We start from the raw sequence: 20,104 nt of genomic DNA, 5'->3' as shown, positions 1-20,104 counted from the left end.
GATGTCGCCTCACTAAATTTTGATATGTATTGGTTTGCGACACAATGGCTCGATGTAAATCAACGACGGCAACATCAAATATTCTAAAAGAAAGTCTACAAATGTAGGATTTCAAGCTATGGGAAGCAAACATTTGATGTGGAGTCAACCACCATAAGCAGTCGGGAAAATGGTTTCTAGTTCTGATGAATCGATTTGAGTATTGTCCGCACTAAAATGTTGGAGATATTATCTATCTAAGTTTCATAATAAGAAAACCAAAAACGCATAAAGGAGTAGTTATTCTTAAGGGAAAAGAATGTCGACAATTGGAGGACTATCGGGACTCGTGAGTAGGAGAGAGAGAGAGAGAGAGAGTGATAAGACTTGAAATAGAAATGAGATTATATTATGAGGAAACAAGCTTACAAAGGGTAGGCCAAGGGCTAATCCGTAATAAGGTCCAATGAAATAGATTTCCATGGACTCTTAGGAATAGGCACTGGCTGTAATGACCCATATGGATGATGTCAAGTTTTTTTGGATCGGCAACATGTATCACAATTACGAACATAATCCGTAACAAAATGGCGAAGTCGAGGCCACCAATACCTTTGAGAAATTAACGTCAAAGTCTTGTGGATACTGAAATGTCTAGCCATTGGTGCGTCATGACATTGTTGCAAGTCTTGGAGTCGAGAAGGACCATCAAGCACATATAAGAGATTTTGTCGAAAAAGTAATCCATCATGCCACTTGAACTGGTTGTAGTCTTGACGAGGATTTATGAGATTGTGAACAAGAAGCACGAGCTAGGATAATATGGTTAAGAATGTCTTGGGCGAATTCATCAGTCGCAATATGCTCCCGAATGGAGTTCAAAAGACTTGAATCCCTGGGTGTGTCTATAACATGAAATGTCATTAGTCGTAGACGGTCAAGACCCAAGAGGATTTGTTTCTGACTTTCAAATGTGGCCTCTCCTGGTTGAAGTTCCATTTATGAACGTCGAGATAAAGCATCTGGTTTTCCTTGTTGCGTCCCAGGGCGATATTCCCTATTTTTTGCAAACATTGGGAACCATCCTCGTTCGACTATGCTTTAACATCCCGAACTCCCGACGAACTCGACTGTTGAAGATCGGCTTATCATAATAAATGTTGAATCATCAGGAACCATATAAACTAGTGGCTACTTCGACTGCTTAGTCTATTCAGGAATATAAGAACAAAGTAGGCCAAATTGTGGAAGAATACTTTTCGACTGATAAGATTGCAGAGACCGCTGTTGAGCTGCGAGAGCTTGGCTCTTCAATGTATCATCATTATTTCGTGAAGAAGCTCATCTCCATGTCCCTTGATCGACATGACCGAGAAAAGGAAATGGCAGCTATGTTGCTTTCTGCTCTTTATGTTGATGTCATTCAGTCCGACCAAGTAATAAAAGGGTTTACTAAACTTGTAGAATCGTCTAATGACTTGGTGATTGACATACCAGATGCACTCGATATACTTGCTCTATTTGTGGCTAGAGCTATTGTTGATGATATTCTTCCTCCATCATTTATTCATAAAGTAACCCAAACTTTGCCCGAAGGATCGAAAGGTCATGATGTCATACATAAAGCTGAGAAAAGCTACTTGTCACCACCTTTGCATGCTGAAATTGTAGAGCGTCGATGGGGGGGAAGCACACACATGACTGTTGAACTTGTTAAAAATAACATAACTGCCCTTCTTAATGAGTATATCGAAAGTGGTGATAGAGAAGAGGCATGCAGGTGTATTAGGGAGCTGAGTGTGCCTTTCTTCCATCATGAGGTGGTAAAAAAAGCACTCATATTAGCCATGGAAAAGAGAAATTGTGAAGGTCTAATTTTCTCTCTACTCAAGGAAGGTTCTGATGAAGGATTGATAACATCTAGTCATCGACGTGATTCATTGACTATGTTTCAAGTGGGAGATCAAGTATGGGTTATACAAGGTCACATTAAAGCAACTGGACCTTGCTGCAAATTGGATTATCAACGTTTTCGCCCATATGTGATATGTGGTAAGATTAATGATGTGGCATTTTGCCTTGATCTTCCCCCTCATATGCATCTTCACCCGGTCTTCCATGTTTCACTTTTGGAGCTGTACAAGACCAACTCTGTTGCAGGTCGGCTTACATCTCCCTCACTTCCAATTAAAGTTTCGAATGGCTTTGAATATGAAGTTGCTGCCATTGTGGATTCCAAGATTGTTCGCAGCAAACTGTATTATTTTGTTGATTGGTTAGGATATTCACCTAATGATCGAACATGAGAACCTCTTGAGAATCTTGCTTTCGAAATGGTTGCTGTGTTCGACAACAAATATCCCCATAAGCAAAGTCCGGAACACATTGTCGAAAAGGGAGGATAATGTCATGAACACATACATTTTGGCCTTACAAGGATTCGAGCCCAAGACATCCTGGTCTATATGTTAGACCTTTAACCATTATAATAACATATATGATATATAATTATAATAAATATATTATTAGTTATTACAAGATATATAGAGTATTCTAGAATATTCTATGATTGTATTAAAAATCATAAATATCTAGAATATTCTAGAACATTCTAGAATACTCCCTAAGGACCTATAAATAGGTATCTATTCATTTATCATAACTCATTCTTTCAACACCAATCTTTAGCCCTTACCCTACCCTTTGTAACCTTGTTTCTTCATAAAATAATCTCATTTCCATTCCAAGTCTTATCTCTCTGTCTCTCTGTCTCTCTCTCTCTCTCTCTCTTATGGCGTGCTCGAGGGTCATGATGTGGCGTGCTCGAGGGTGGGAAAAACCGGCGAAAGGAGGGGTCAGAAATGTGCATGTGCAATGTGTATGCACACAAATGCGATTAAGTGTGTATATGCAAAATAAAAAGGAAAAGAAAGGGTGAAAAGGAGGTATAGAAGCTCGTGCAAAAAGTAAGAGAGAGGAGAGATAAAAGGTAGAGGGGAGATAGACTATAAATTTATAGAGATAGAATTATATATTATATAAGAAAGAGTTAGTGGGCTAGTGGATAATCACATTGACTACTAGCTAGAGGTGCACGGTTTGAATTTGGACTTATAGTGTAGCGTGATTTAAGGAATTTTATTCCTTTTTCATTAAAGACAAATTTGGCGACCCCCCCTTCTTTTTTTCCTATAAAAGGAGGTCGAGGGGGGCTCATTCGGGAGGACATTTTGGGAGGAGGAGACTATCACCAATTTTCCTTCGAAGCTCTTCATCTCCTTATTTACCACTTCTCTTCATCACATACCCCTTCATCCCCCCATCGCCACGTGCTCGTCCTCTTCGCATCGGCACTTGAAGTGCTCGTTAGCCCAAACTTCGTTGGTTCGACATGCTCCGCCCCGTTCGTCGTTGCGAGCCCGTGTGCTCGCCGTTAGGGTGGTCGTGGTTCGTTGGGATTGGCATTTTGGTGGTGCTCATGTGTTTATCTTCGCCGTGTTCGGATTTGCGTTTGTCTCTAAGGGCATTTAATATTTATGTTTTGATTGAGCTTGTGGTTAACTATAAGTTGCCATTGTAAACAGAACCCTATTTTATAAAGGGTTCTCATAAAGGGGTACGAGCATTTGTTTGTGTGTTTGTGTCTTCCATATACGTTCGGCCGTCTTGTGACGAGGGAGCGTTTCGGGCGTGCCCATGCACCACTCCTCCTCATAAAGACTTACGAGCATTTTGTGGGTGTGTTGTGTCTTCCTTGTATGTTCGGCCGTCTCGTGACGAGGGAGTGTTTCGGGCTCGCCCATGCACCTCTCCTCCTCATAAAGGCGTAAGAGCATTTTGTGCGTGTGTTTGTGTCTTCCTTGTACGTTCGGCCGTCTCGTGACGAGGGAGCATTTCGGGCTCGCCCATGCACCTCTCCTCCTCATAAAGGCGTACGAGCATTTGTGCAAGTGTTTTGTGTCTTCCTCGTACGTTCGACGTCTTGTGACGAGGAAGCGTCCGGGTGTGCCCATGCACCTCTCCTCCTCATAAAGATGTACGAACATTCATGTTTCTGTTATCGTCCCCTTGTGCGTTCATGTTGCGTGATCATCTTGCTTGTACCCATTTGGTCACTTGGCTCGTGCGGTGATCTTGGAAGGTCGACGAGTCGTGATCAACGAGAGCCACCGACCTCACAAAACAAAGGGCAACGAGACCTTACTCGGGAAGGGGTCGGGAAGTAGTATTGTCGTAAAGCAAACCTCGGGTCTTCTCTATCCCTTGAGTACTCCCTAGTCCAAGACCCCCGTGGTCCCGCCCAAGTAACACACGTGCGCGAAACTTCGCGACATAAATTGGTGAACCTGACGTGAAAGGGTGGCAAGGGAGAACCAAGATGCGAGGAGGAGAACTCGCTGAAGCGATGGCGGCGGCGTTGGACCGCTTGGTAAATGCCCAAGAAGGCATCACCGGCCTAGACCAGGCCATAGAGACATTGGTAAGCACAACGGGTCGGTTCAATGGAAGAGATATCACGAGCTACTTGGATGCCTATAAGGCCGAAATGCTTATGCGAAATGTCCCCGAAGATAGGCAGCTAACTAGATTCCCTAGAGTGGTAACGCTGAGTATCCACGTGGAGGTACTCGAGATCCAAGCGGACTGTTGCAATTGGGTGGAGTTTGAAGAAAGACTCCTCGAGAAGTACGGCCTTGATGACTCACTCAGAATTTCGAAAAGGGATCTAATGGAGTGGGTTGAGCTTCCCGGCAAGGGGAGAAATACTATGGTACTTTTACAAGAATTTGAGAAGCGCTTCGCGCAACTCTTGACGCTCGATAGGATGGTGCTTGACACAAGAAAGGTCCTACTATTCATAAAGATTATTGATGCATGAGACCGAGAGAAGGTGGGGTCCCTCCTCGAAACTGATGATGGGCTCATGATGGATTGGGCTATGGTAAAACAGGTTTGTAGCCGCTTCAATAAGAGAAGGGAATTGAATGACGGGTCTCCGTTGAGCGGCCAAACATCCACAGGCTCCATTAGTGAGACACATGAAACCAGGGGTGGTAGATGGTTGAGAATCAACCTCAACTTGGTATAGTGTGTGAACTCACCTTGAGAGTGAAGAGACACTCCAACGGTCAAGAGTCACCATTATGTCACCACTTTGTATTCTAGCATTAAGTATGAGTCATAGAATCATATTCTATGACACATAATTTATGAGCTTTCACATTCCCCATGCTCCATGAGTCTTGTAGTCAATGAAGAGAGAGGGTGACTACATAAAGCACCCTCCTCCCACCTTGTATAATGTTGAGTCTTTCTCCTTTGTCAATAGACTTTTACCTTGCGTATTCTCTGTGTTTCACTCACACACACACACTCTCTCTCTCTCTTACACACACACATAACTCACATCTCTTCCGCTTCACAAGAATCCATCTCTTGATTCTTTACATGGTATTAGAGCGATTTGGTAGCTCGATCTAGCCCATTCGCCTCATCGTGATCGTGTGTTGTGCTCTATGCCGACGACCAAGAACCGGGTCATAGCTATCGTAGCTTCGCTACATAGCTCGCATTCGAAGAGAGAAGAAGAAGAAGAAGAATCGACATAATGAATACTCAAATGGGGAGCCCTCTCCCTACCGAGATGTTGGATCGAAACAACTTTGCATTTTGGGAATACAAGATGCACCAATACCATGTCAGACAAGGCTATTGGAGCTACATCAAAGGAGCGCATGAAGACCGACCCGCCGAAGCGGTTCCCGGATACGCGACATGGGAGCAAGCCGCAAGCCGCGTGATGTATTGTTTGGCAATATGTGTTCACGACCCCATGCTCAATTACATTCGAGAAGCCAAGACGCCGAAGGAAGCGTGGGAAAATCTAGGAAAGATTTTCGCCGCCAACACGACCGCGAGGAAGCTTCAACTCCGCCAAGAGTTGAACAACATTCAACAAAGGGACATGTCCATCACGACATACACCTTGAAGATCAAAGAGCTTTGAGACTCGCTCGACTCAATAAGCGTAAGTATAGATAATGATGAGATGGTGCAAATATGACAGGAACTACACGCTCCCTATGCGCAAGCTTGACCACAACCGAGCTTAGAATCATACATAGAGAAACATGGAATGAAACTGACGACACAGTGAAGAGAAGAGTACACAAGATGTTTACGTTGAAAACCCAAACTAGCGAAAAACCACGACAGCCAACAGACTACAAACTATCACTATATCACAATGGTTACAACAGTGAGCTCACGGAGGCAACGACCTCGCGCTCACGATCTTCGCCACAGGCGGCGGTTACAACAGAGGCAACGACCTCTTCCTCTCTCTCTCTCTCTCTCTCTGTACACTGTTACGCGCTCTCTAGTCTTGCACCAACAAGAATGACAACAGCCACAAAAGAGTTTGCCCTAAGTCATATTTATACTAATATGACTTTCTGGCTATTTACAAATATAGCCCCAATGGACTCTCAGAAACATATTTACGAATATGTCCCTTCATCCGGTGACCACTCCTTACCGGGCCTGCATCATTCGGCGCTTGCCAGGCACATGTCATCCGGTTCTCACCGGGTCTTCCGTTGCGGGGTACTCGTCATCCGGTTCTCACCAGGTCTGCCGTAGCCGGGAACTTGACATCTGGTTTGCTCATTAGTACTATTCTTCTCGCTTCCCATCCGGAGGGACCTGTTTCCTGACAACGGCTCCCGGATACGCGACATGGGAGCAAGCCGCAAGCCGCGTGATGTATTGTTTGGCGACATGTGTTCATGACCACATGCTCAGTTACATTCGAGAAGCCAAGACGTTGAAGGAAGCGTGGGAAAATCTAGGAAAGATTTTCGCCGCCAACACGACCACGAGGAAGCTTCAACTCCGCCAAGAGTTGAACAATATTCAACAAAGGGACATGTCCATCACGACATACACCTTGAAGATCAAGGAGCTTTGCGACTCGCTCGGCTCAATAAGCGTAAGTATAGATGATGATGAGATGGTGCAAATATGCCTCGGCGGCCTCGCACCACGGTTCGGCGCGATGCGAACCGCCATTCTAGCTCAGGAGAAATCTCCCTCCTTCTTCAAGCTCCAATAAATGTTATTGGTCGAAGAAAACCATGTGTGTACAAGGAGCAATGAGTCGGAAGGCCACATGCTCTACACGCACTCTAATGGAGGAAGAGGACGCGGACGAGCGAGAGGCCGATTCGGCCAAGGACAAGGCGGACGAGGTTCGACCTACGAGAACAACTCCCAATTTTGGCCGCAAAACGGAGGCCAACGAGGAACCTTCGCAAGAAGGGGGAGCTTCCACTCCGGCCCAAGCAGTCAAAACTCAACCGAATGCGGATATCGCGGAAAGCTCGGCCACCACGAAGAAGAGTGCCGAAAGAAGATGCATGAATCGGCTTCCACAAGCCACAACTCACGAATTATGCACACAACTCCGACTACGAAGATCATGGCGGAATGTATGCACACAACTCCGACCGTGGCAGAATGTTCATGATGAAACATAGAGCAAACTCTATGTCAGCCGCTACCTCAACTAGTGCCTACAGTCCGAAAGACGTATGGTTCGTCGATTCCAGTGCCTCGAACCATATGACATCGAATCAAGAATGGTTACGAGAACTTCGAGAGCCGGACTGACCTGGCTATGTCGAAATCGGAGACGACACTACGCACTCGATTCGGCACATTGGAATTGTTCCGTTCTGAAAATAAGCTAAGCAAAATTACATTAAAAATGTCTTGCATGTACCAACCATTATGGAGAATTTGGTCTCCGTCGACCAAATTGTAGAGCAAGGGATGCAAGTTTGATTTAATCAAGGCAGTTACTTCATCGAAAAAGAGGGCCGTCTCATCGCACGCGGACGAAGAGAGGACCGGATGTTCATTCTCGATTCACGCGAGATGAAATCCGCCATGTTCGCGAAAATCATGAAAGCTGACTCCGACATAGAGCTATGGCACAAGCAAATCGGCCACATCAATCTCAACAAACTCAAAGCAATGAAATCGAAAGGAGTCATCATCAGACTCCCGACATTCAAAGAGAAGGAGATTGAAGGTGTATGGGAAGCGTGTCAATTCGGCAAGCAACACCGACACCCATTCCCGAAAGAGCGGAACGTGAGCAAAGGTCTACTCGACGTAGTCCATTCCGACGTATGGGGACCGGTGCAAACGGCTACATTCGGCGGATGCCGATATTACGTGCTCTTCATCGACGACTTCTCTAGGCACACTTGGATCTACCCGATACGGCAAAAGAGTGAAGTGTTCAGACACTTCCAAAATTTTAACAATGAAGTCGAGAAAGCCACGGGCCGACATGTACGATGCCTTCGATCAGATGGCGGCAAGGAGTACTTCTCGGACGATTTCACGGTGTATCTCCGAAAGGAAGGAATTCGGTGAAAATTCACTTGCCGACACACTCCGCAACAAAACGGAGTAGCCGAGCACAAAAATCATCACATCCTCGATGTAGCACGGGCCATGATGAACAAGAAGCATATGCCCAAGTCATATTGGGCCGAAGCTGCAAATACGACTGTCTACCTAATGAACCGGTCAAAAGTCACCATTATGTCACCACTTTGTATTCTGGCATTTAGTATGAGTCATAGAATCATATTCTATGACACATAACTTATGAGCTTTCACATTCCCCATGCTCCATGACTCTTGTAGTTAATGAAGAGAGAGGGTGACTACATAAAGCACCCTCCTCCCACCTTGTATAATGTTGAGTCTTTCTCCTTTGTCAATAGACTTTTACCTTGCGTATTCTCTGTGTTTCACTCTCTCTCTCTCTCTCTCTCTCTTACACACACACATAACTCACATCTCTTCCGCTTCACACGAATCCATCTCTTGATTGTTTACACAAATATTATCTATCTAAGCATGCTAATAAAGCAGAAAAGAGGTCTATTATAAGTCTTTATTCTTTGGGTAGCGATACGATTTAAGTGTTGACAACTATGTTTGTGCACATACATTTGAATACTATTGAGATATTTAATGTTTAAAGCACAGAAGCTCAATGTTAGTAAACGATTTCCACAACTTAGTAAAAGAATCTCGACAATTGCAGGCTTCGAACCTACGAGGGCGAACACATTTGATTTCAAATCAACCGCCTCAATTACTTAGCCAAATTGCCATTTTTTGTTGGCTTTTATGAGATAGTACAACCACCATAAGCACTTGGGCAAAGTGTTTCTAGTTTTCATGAATCGATTTGAGTATTGTCCACACTAAAATCCTTGAGATATTATCTATCTAATGCTTGATAATAAGGGAACCAAAACGCTAGAAAGAGTAGTTATTCTTAAGGTAATACTACTATTTATGTGTTCACTACTAGGTTATCGCAATTATATTTCACTATGTGAGCTTGTGTTTACGATACCTACGGAAGCCAATGTTCAAAAATGCATCTTAGAAAGTTTAGTTTTCTCTGTGTGGTGACCAATGCTTTCTAAGATGGAATATTTATTGTTGAGCACAAGTCAAGCTCGATATAAGTTACTAGCAATAATACCTAAGTGCAAAAAATCTGGACAACTGCAATATTTGAATTTACGAGGAAGAACCCATTTGATTTCGAGTCAAATTCCTTAACCACTCGGCCAAATTGTCATACTAGCTTTATATTGCGAAAATTGTTCCATGGGACTTAAGAAGTTATGCTTGTGTGCGTGTCACATTGCTAAGACGGAAGATGCATTGGTTCACATCACAAAATCTCGATGTTATTGAAAGTAGTCAACAACTAACTGAAACAAAGTCGACAACTGTAGGATTCGATCGAACGCATTGGATTTCTAGTCAAACGCCTTAACCACTCAGCCAAGTTGTCCTATTTTGCTCTTTGTCATAGTTACATATTTTAGTATTGGTTGTAATTAAATGTAGAAAATATTATATATCTAGGCATGCTAATAAAGCAGAGAAGAGGACTAGTATAAGTCTTTATTCTTTGGGTAGCAATATGATTTAAGTGTTGACAAGTATGTTAGTGAACATACATTTAAATACTATTGGGATATTTAATGTTCAAAGCACAAAAGCTCAATGTTAGTAAATAGTTTCCACAATATAGTAAAAGAATCTCGACAATTGCAAGATTTGAACCTACAAGGGCGAACCCATATGATTTCAAGTCAAACGCCTTAACCACTCGGCCAAATTGCCATATTTGGTTAGCTTCTACCATGAAATAATACAATTATTAATATTTTGGGCAATCCGTGTAATGATTATCTTAGTTGGCGTTATGTTAATGCAAAAATATTCGGTTATATTCGGAAATTTTCAAAATATGGAGTCGGGCTAATATTGACACATTTGGCTCTAGGGGTTAAATATTCATGATAGATGTCACCTCTCTAAATTGGGATATGTATTGGTTTGCCACACAATGACTTGATGTAAATCAACGACGACAACATCAAAGATTCTAAAAGAAAGTCTACAAATGTAGGATTCCAAGCTCCAAGAAGCAAACATTTGATTTTGAATCAACCACAATAAGTAGTCGGGAAAATTGTTTCTAGTTTTCATGAATGGATTTGAGTGTTGTGCACACTAAAATGTTGGAGATACTATCTATCTAAGCTTGATAATAAGCAAACCAAAAACGCATGAAGGAGTAGTTATTCTGAAGGGAAAAGAATATCGACAACTGCAGGATTCGAACCTACGAGGGCGAACCCATTTGATTTCAAGTCGAACGCCTTAACCACTCGGCCAAGTTGTCCTTTTTTGCTATTAGTGATAGTTACATATTTTGGTATTATTTGGAATTATATGTTGCAAATATTATCTATCTAAGCATGCTAATAAAGCAGAAAACATGACAATTATAAGTCTTTATTTTTTGGGTAGCGATACGATTAAGCCCCTTTCTCCAATCCCTGGGAATCTAATATTGACACAGGGGACATTAAAAGTCATGTTTCCTCTGTGAGTCTTGTTCCTAAAATGTGATATTTACTGTTTAAAGAATAGAAGCTCAATGTTAGTGAACAGTTTCAAACACCTAAACAGAAGAATGCAATGTTAGTGAACAATTTCAACCCCTAAAGCGAAGAATGTCGGCAACTGCAGGATTCGAACCTATGAGGGCGAACCCATTTGCTTTCAAGTCAAACGCCTTAACCAATCGCCTAAATTACCATATTTTGTTGGCATGTACTATCTTTGTTTGATAATAAGCGAAAGAAAAACGCCAGAAAGAGTAGTTATTCTTCAGGTAATGCTACTCTTTATGTGTTCACTACTACCTTATTGCAATTACATTTCATATCTACTCAAACGCCTTAACAACTCGGCTTAATTATCCTACGTAGCCATCTACGATAACATATTTTAGTATTGGTTGTAATTAAATGTTGGAAATATTTTCTATCTAAGCATGCTAATAAGGTAGGAAATTGGAAAATAATGAGTATTTATTCTTTGGGTAGCGATACGATTTAAGTTTTCACAACTATGTCAGTGCACATACTTTAGATTACTATTGGGATATTTAATGTTTAAAGCACAAAAGCTCAATGCTTGTAAATAGTTTCCAAAACATAGTAAAAGAATCTCAACAACTATAGGATTCGAACCTACGACGGCGAACCCATTTGATTTCATGTCAAACAGCTTAACAACTCGACCAAATTGCCATATTTGGTTGGCTTCTAGCGTGAGATAATAAAATTATTAATATTTTGGGCAATCCGTCTAATGATTTTCTTAGTTTGCGTTATGTTAATGCAAAAATATTCAGTTATATTAGGAAATTTCAAAATATGGAGTCAGGCTAATATTGAAACATTTGGCTTAAGCGGTCAAATATTCATGATAGATGTCGCCTCTGTAAATTGTGATATGTATTGGTTTGCCACACAATGGGTCGATTTAAATCAACGACGACAACATCAAAGATTTTAAAACAAATTCTAAAAATGTAGGATTCCAAGCTCCGAGAAGCAAACATTTGATTTTGAGTCCACCACCATAAGTAGTCGGGAAAATTGTTTCTAGTTTTTATGAATCAATTTTTGTATTGTCCACATTAAAATGTTGGAGATATTATCTATCTAAGCTTGATAATAAGCAAACCAAAAACGCATAAAGGAATAGTTATTCTTAATGGAAAAGAATGTCGACATCTGGAGAACTATCGTGACTCGTGAGTAGGGGAGAGAGAGAGAGAGAGAGAGAGAGAGAGAGAGAGAGAGAGAGATAAGACTTGAAATGGAAATGAGATTAGATTATAAGGAAACAAGGTTACAAAGAGTAGGCTAAGGGCTAATCCGTAATGAAGTCCAATGAAATAGATTTCCGTGGACTCTCAGGAATAGGCATTGGCTGTAATACGCCATATGGATGATGTTGAGTTCTTTTGGATCGGCAACATGTATCACAATTACGAACATATTCCGTAACAAAATGGCGAAATCCTAGCCACCAATACCTTCGAGAAATTAATGTGAAAGTCTTGTGGATGCCGAAATGTCCAGCCATTGGTGCGACATGGCATTGTTGCAAGTCTTGGAGTCGAGAAGGACCATCAGGCACATATAAGAGATTTTGTCGAAAAAGTAATCCATCATGCCAATTAAACCGGTTGTAGTCTTGACGAAGATTTTGAGATTGTTAACAAGAAGCACAATCTAGGATAATATGGTTCAGAATGTCTTGGGCGAATTCATCAGTCGCAATATGCTCCCGAATGGAGTTCAGAAGAGTTGAATCCCCGGGTGTGTCTATAACATGAAATGCCATTAGTCGTAGACAGTCAAGACCCAAGAGGATTTGCTTCTAACTTTCAAATGTGGTCTCTCCTGGTTGACGTTCTATATATGAACGTCGACATAAAGCATCTGCTTTTACTTGTTGCGTCCCAAGGCGATATTCCCCATTTTTTGCAAACATTGGGTACCATCCTCGCTCGACTAAGCTTGAACTTCCCGAACTACGGACGAACCCGACTGTTGAAGATCTGCTCAGCCGACTACAAGAAGTTCAAGATATCCTTTTGCACCATTTATGTGATGCTAAAAACACTGAAAAGAAGGTTGTCGACCGTCATCGACGCGATTCATCGAGTACGTTTCAAGTGGGAGATCGAGTATGACTTTTACAAGGTCACATTAAAATCAGCCGACCTTGCTGCAAATTGGATAATCAACTTTTTAGCCCATATGTGATATCTGGTAAGATGAATGATGTGGCATTTTGCCTTGATCTGCCCCCTTATATGCATCTTCACCCGGTCTTCCATGTTTTACTTTTGGAGCCGTACAAGACCAACTCTATTGCAGGTCGGCTTACATCTCCCCCACCTCCAATCAAAGTTTCGAATGGCTTCAAATATGAAGTTGTTGCCATTCTTGATTCCAAGATCATTCGCAGCAAACTGTATTATTTGGTTGATTGGTTAGGTTATACACGTAATGATCGAACATAGGAACCTCTTGAGAATCTTGCTAATGCTTCCGAAATGGTTGCTGTGTTTCACAACAAATATCCCCATAAGCAAAGTCCGAAATCTTGTCTTCCGACCCGTGGAACTTGTTGTCGAAAAGGGGGGATAATGTCATGAAGACATACATTTTGGGATTCAAGCCCAAGACATCTTGGTCTATATGTTAGGCCTTTAACCATTATAATAACATATATGGTATATAGTTACAATAAATATATTATTAGTTATTACAAGATATTTAGAGTATTCTAGAATATTTTAGAACATTCTAGGATATTCCATGATTATATTAAATATCATAAATATCTAGAATATTCTAGAACATTCTAGAATACTCCATAAGGACCTATAAATAGGTGTCTATTCATTCATCACAACTCATTCTCTCTCTCTCTCTCTCTCTCTCTCTATTGAGAACCCAGTTGAATCATAAATTCTTCTTACGAGAGAGGAATCGAGTACATGGCTCTTGGATTCGGTTGCTTCATATCATGTGCCCCTCATCGATCCCAATTTCAGCAATAGGCAACCCGATATTCCGATTGATTCCGATTCGGAAATTCGCAGCAATGTGCAATAATTGGAATTGATACAGTAGAGCTCAACCTTCAAGGTGGCTCTACATTGGTACTGCATAATGTTAGACATGTACCTGAGTTCTCAAGACCTTTGATCTCAGACAGACAATTAGACGAAGACGGCACTCCACAGGGGGAACCACCTGTTTGCCCGAGGACTAAAACTACACTCGTTGTACCTGTTATATGTCACACTCAGAGAGGGTGACTTGTTCTTGGTCGACATTCCCCTGTCATCACTTTTGCATGGACTCAGACACCTCAGTAAGGCCGGTATTACACATTTATCTAGAGTCGTATACATCCCTAAACTCTCCTTCTCTAATCATGAGTTTTGCGAGCATTGGCAGTATAGCAAACAGATAGCCGCATCACATCCAACATCAGCACCGAGAGAATCAAGTCCCCTCAATTCGGTCCATTCAGACGTCTGTGGTCCAATGCTACATCCGGCTCTCAGTGGTGCCTCGTATTTCGTTAGCTTTATTGATGACTCGACTTGGAAGGTTTGGGCTTATACAATTAAAACTAAAGATCGAGTGTTCTCTATTTTTTCCGATTTGCTCGTTATGGTCGAAAATTAGTACGGCTGAAAACTAAAATGCTTTTGGACCGACAATGGAGGAAATCTGAAGAATTTATTAGATGTTGCCGACAACGCAGCATACGCCATGAATATATGGCACCCCAGTGTCCGGAGCAGAACAAAATTTCCGAGCGGATGAATCAGACAATTCAAGAAAGGATAGTTTCCATGCTCCAACACTCCGGACTATCGGATGGGTTCTGAGCAAAGGCACTGCTTATGGTAGTTCACATAATCAATATGTCGCTGAGCAGGCCTCTAGGTCTTCGGATTCGTCTGGAATCATGGACCGGCAGTAAGCCAAATTATGATAAGCTGAGGATTTTCGAGTGCGAGGCGTATGCCCTTATCCTGAAAGATGATCGCCGCAAACTTGTACCAAGGTCCAGGAAAAGTATTTTCCTTGATTATGGAGGAGATGGCGAAATTGGCTACCGACTCTGGGACCCTCAGCACAGAAAATTGTCTGAAGTTCGGATGTAGTGTTCAATGAGTTAGCCATGCACCAATCGGCGGAAAACCCGATCGAAGTCCGAAGGGTAATTTTTTCGGATGTGCCAAGCCTTCATGAAGGCCCAACACACAACACAAGGTTGGCTTCACAGGTAGCCAAAACCTCTTGTACCGACTCGGCAACATCCAACTCGGGACAATCGAATGTTTCGGTTTCGGACCATCCGGCTACGACACCCGATGCGACTAGTCCAGTCATAACTCGAAGATCCAAGAGAATGTTGCAGCCCCCAGAGAACGGACGTTGGAGAAACAAAGAAGCATCAGCATCTGCTGATTCGACCATCTGGCATCTGGCAATGGAGTCCGAAATGAACTCCATTCGAGCAAACCAAACTTGGGACTTGGTCGAACTACCGAAAAATCGACGTGCTTTTCCATGCAAATGGATCTATAGAATTAAAGAGAAGTCTGATTCGGCCACCCCAAAATTCAAGGCCAGATTAATTGTGAAAGGGTTTCAATAGAAATATGTCGTCGATTTCGACAATTTTTTTTTACTAGTGGTGAAAAGGACAACCCTCCGCTTTATGTTTGGGGTTGTGGCAGCCAAGAATTTGGTGCTGATTCAACTAAATGTCAAAACAACATTCCTCCACGGTGATCTAGAGGAGGAAATTTATATGGAGCAACCGAAAGGCTTCGTCGCACCCCGGCCAAGAACATCTAGTCTACCGACTCAGGAAGAGTCTTTACAGCCTGAAATAGGCACCATGACAGTGGTATAAGAAGTTCGATGATATCATTCAGTGAGTCGACTGCTCGAAGAGTGATGAGGTCCACTGTCTCTTCAGAAAAATAGCTCGAGATGGGTCACTCATCTTCGTCACCATCTACGTGGATGACATGCTAATCCCCAGTCAACTCCGACGGTTCGAAGTTCGACTTTAGCTTCCCCAACCTCGGCCAGTTCGGCCTTTAGTTTTTTGAAGTTCACCAACTCCAACGAAATTTCGATTTGTTCAAATTTTTTGTATCAATCTATATTGTGCATTTATTTTGATTTACAGAATTTCGATGTATACGCCTATTACGGGGGAGTGTTGAATGCGGGTCTCTAATGAACGTATTCACATTGTCTCCTTTTGTACACACTAGGTTTACGCTATTTATGTAAACAGTGAGAAGGGCAATTGCCCTAAGTCAGTCAGTACATAAATTAACTTTGTAACCTAGTTTTGAGTGTTGTTGAAATATAGTTCATCTTGTGGCTAATCGTCTCTGTCTCTTGCATTCTTGTTTCTCTGTTTTTGTTGCTGATGCCATCAATCTACCTTGCCTGCATCCACTTATGATCCTCACCTTTGGAGAGTGTTGATTTGTTCCGCACAAGATGACCGCGTTCTCAACAGTTTCGTCGTATAAGAATGCGAGTGCAAAGAATTGAATGAGATAGTGTATAGACAAAACAGAAGACCGAAAATAGAAAATACAAAGGCATGTATTTTAAAGTGGAAAACCCGAGAAGGGAAAAACAACGTGGAGTCCACAAACTACAAACAAATCACTATCTGCAAGGAATAGTACTAAAAAAGAGAGAGAATCAATACTAGAGAAGGGAAGTATTATTAGTACTAAGAGGACTAACTGCGTAAGACTCACGAGAGAGGAAGAGAGAAAAGGAGAGAGAGAAAGAAAGAAAGAAAGAAATATTAACGTCTTCTAAGGCCAAAATTGGCCCATGAGACAATTGGTTTACAACAAAAAGAGTATTTATCCAGTCATAATAACTAAAAGAGAGAGAGAGAGAGAGAGAGAGAGAGAGAGAGAGAGAGAGAGGATGATGATAACAGACGATATTTTATGTGAAGAGTAAATACAAAATAACAATGAGGCTTAAGACTGGCGTTGAACCAATTTGGTTCGAAATAATGCCTTGTGCCTCCTTTTATAGTGTTCTCAGGAGTAGTCCTGAACCTTTTAGAATGTTCTAGAGAAATCTGGAATATACATTAATTTTCTATAGTAAAACTTAAATGAAAATAATATCCTACGTATTACAATAGATAGTGTAATGGTCAAGACCTTGATCCATATAACATAAAGTCATGGGTTCGTGTTTTGCCATATCATGACACTATCCCCCCTTAAAACGACGAGTGTTATGAGTTAGCGTTGAGTGGGGACCAGGTTTGTCTAGATATTGTCGATGGAAATAGCTATGAGGTTAAGACTGGCGTTGAACCAATTTGGTTCGAAATAATGCCTTGCGCCTCCTTTTATAGTGTTCTAAGGAGTAGTCCTGCTAAGATGGGATATTTATTGTTCAGCATATGTCAAGCTCGAACCTATGAGGGGGAACCCATTTCATTTCTAGTCAAACACCTTAACAAATTGCCATATTTGGTTAGCTTCTACCATGAAATAGTACAACTATTAATATTTTGGGCAATCCGTCTAATGATTTTCTTAGTTTGCGTTATGTTAATGCAAAAACATTCGGTTATATTAGGAAATTTTCAAAATATGGAGTCGGGTTAATATTGACACATTTGACTTAAGTGGTCAAATATGCATCATAGATGTCGCATCTCTAAAATGTCATATGTGTTACTTTGCCAGACAATACACGATGTAAATCAACGACGCCAAAATCAAAGATTCTAAAAGAAAGTCTACAAATGTAGGATACCAAGCTCCGAGAAGCATATATTTGATTTAGAGTCAACCACCATAAGCACTCAAAAAAATTGTTTCTAGTTTTCATGAATCGATTTGAGTATTGTTCACACTAAAATGGTGGAGATACTATAACCTAACTGAAACAAATTCGACAACTGCAGGATTCGAACCTACGAGGGCGAACCCATTTGATTTCTAGTCAAACGCCTTAACCACTCGGCCAAGTTGTCTCTATAATAGTTACATGTTTTAGTATTGTTGTAATTAAATGTTACAAATATTATCTATCTAAGCATGCTAGTAGAGCAAAAATGAAGACTATTATAAGTCTTTATTCTTTGGATAGCGATACAATTTAAGTGTTCACAAGTATGTTAGTGCACATACATTTGATTAATACTGGGATATTTAATGTTTAAAGCACAGAAGCTCAATGTTAGTAAATAGTTTGCACAAGTTAGTTAAAGAAACTCAACAACTGCAAGATTCAAACCTCCGAGGGCGAACCCATTTGATTTCAAGTCAAACACCTTAACCACTCGACTAGGTTCTCCTATTTTGCTATCTATGATAGTTACATATTTTAGTATTGGGTGTAATTAAAATTTGCAAATATTATCCATCTAAGCATGCTAATAAAGCAGAAAACATGATAATTATAGGTCTTTATTTTTTGGGTAGCGATACGATTTAGCCCCTTTCTCCAATCCTTGGGAAACCTAATATTAACACATGGGACATTAAAAGTCATGTTTCCTCTATGTGAGTGTCATTCCTAAGATGGGATATTTAATGTTTAAAGAACAGATGCTCAATGTTAGTGAACAGTTTCAACACCTAAGCGGAAGAATGTCGACAACTGCACGATTCGAACCTAGGAGGGCGAATCCATTTGATTTAAAGTCAAACGCCTTAACCACTTAGCCAAATTGCCATATTTAGTTGGCGTCTAGTATTCATGCTTGATAATAAGCGAAACATAAACGTTAGAACCTACGAATCTAGTATTCAGAAATGTGCTTTAACAAATTTAGTTTAGTCTCTATGTTGACCACTTCTTCCTAATATGGGATATTTATTGTTTAGCATATGTCAAGCTCGAACCTACTAGGGGGAACCCATTTCATTTCTAGTCAAACGGCTTAACAACTCGGCCTAATTATCCTATGTAGCTATCTAGGATAACATATTTAAGTATTGGTTGTAATTAAATGTTGGAAATATTTTTTATCTAAGCATGCTAATAAGGTAGAAAATAGGAAAATAATAAGTCTTCATTCTGGAAGCCAGGAAGCGATGGCGGGAGCAAACGCAGCGGAACAGGGCGCGTAGACATGGCGTGCAGGAGCAGGAGCAGGTGCACGCTGAGGAACGCGCGCGCTGCCCAACAGAGCAAGAGGCGCCAACTGCTGTCCAGGCTGTCACACTGGAGAACTGCAGGTAATAAGCAGCAGAGCGTTGGCGGGAGCAAACGCAGCAGAGCGCAGAGTGGGAGCAGTAGAAAAAGGTGAGCAGGAGCAGGAGTAGGTGCACACTGAGGAACACGCGCGCTGTCCAACAGAGTAAGAGGAGGAGCACAACGCCAATTGCTGTCCAGGGGGAAGGGAAGAACAACACATACAACCTAGGCTCGCAAGACACATAACTCGCTATGATGGGAGGAATCGAGCTTCCACCAGCGCCCAATTTGCTCGATGAAGAAGGTGGATCAGATCTCGCCATTACCCTGTCCCCCAAGGCTAACCGTGTCTTAGCGGAAGAAATCGAACGCCTACGGCGTACCTCCTTCGTATGTAGGTTTCTGGCAGGTAGACCAAGTCGGGGCATGGTTCGGGACATGTTTCAGGTGGCTGTGTTGGAGAACATGCCGGTAATCAAGAGTGTCAGGGGTTTAGGGAAAAACTTCTTCCACATTGAATTAGGTAATGACTCGCTGGCGCAGCCATTGGTCGAGCTCAAGGTACTCGAACTGAAGTACGGCAAGGTGTTGCTCCAACCATGGTCACCAGGGTTCAATCCGATCGAAGAGTTACGGAAACTCAACAACCCTAGGGTGATCACCGCAACATTTCCTGGCCTCCCTCCACATTTGTACCATCTGCTCCCTCTTTTTGGCGAACAAGTAGGGATGATATGCCCTCAAAAAGCGTCAATGGCAGACACAGTCGCGGAGGTGTCCAAGTTGCGTATCTTGGTGCCTTCCCTCCATGGACTTCCATCAAGGATTAGACTCTACTCTGAGGAGTTAGGCCTCACAGTGGTAAAAGTGGTTTTTGAGGGACTCCCGGGGCAGTGTTTCATTTGCAA

At 41.9% G+C, this 20,104-nt stretch overlaps 3 non-coding genes and 1 pseudogene across 3 annotated transcripts; 1 reads left to right on the top strand and 3 right to left on the bottom strand.

Annotated features, from left to right (window-relative positions):
* The first annotated feature begins 896 nt into the window (after nt 1–896).
* Nucleotides 897–2,285, top strand: LOC147856176 (MA3 DOMAIN-CONTAINING TRANSLATION REGULATORY FACTOR 1 pseudogene; annotated as a pseudogene).
* Nucleotides 2,286–10,128: 7,843 nt separating this feature from the next.
* TRNAS-UGA (transfer RNA serine (anticodon UGA)) lies at nt 10,129–10,209 on the bottom strand. Its single transcript has one exon. It is a non-coding gene; the product is annotated as a tRNA-Ser (tRNA).
* Nucleotides 10,210–10,693: 484 nt separating this feature from the next.
* On the bottom strand, nt 10,694–10,774 carry TRNAS-UGA (transfer RNA serine (anticodon UGA)). The gene has a single exon. It is a non-coding gene; the product is annotated as a tRNA-Ser (tRNA).
* A 7,172-nt stretch (nt 10,775–17,946) lies between these two features.
* Nucleotides 17,947–18,027, bottom strand: TRNAS-AGA (transfer RNA serine (anticodon AGA)). The gene has a single exon. It is a non-coding gene; the product is annotated as a tRNA-Ser (tRNA).
* Nucleotides 18,028–20,104: the final 2,077 nt, after the last annotated feature.

This window comes from Azolla caroliniana, unplaced genomic scaffold, assembly GCF_043228905.1.
Source record: "Azolla caroliniana isolate FFs.n. ecotype wild unplaced genomic scaffold, voAzoCaro1.0.p SCAF_13, whole genome shotgun sequence".
In the NCBI taxonomy this organism is placed as follows: Eukaryota; Viridiplantae; Streptophyta; class Polypodiopsida; order Salviniales; family Salviniaceae; genus Azolla; species Azolla caroliniana.
The sequence above is the reverse complement of the archived record's forward strand: the minus strand, read 5'-3'. Positions and strand labels throughout refer to the sequence as shown.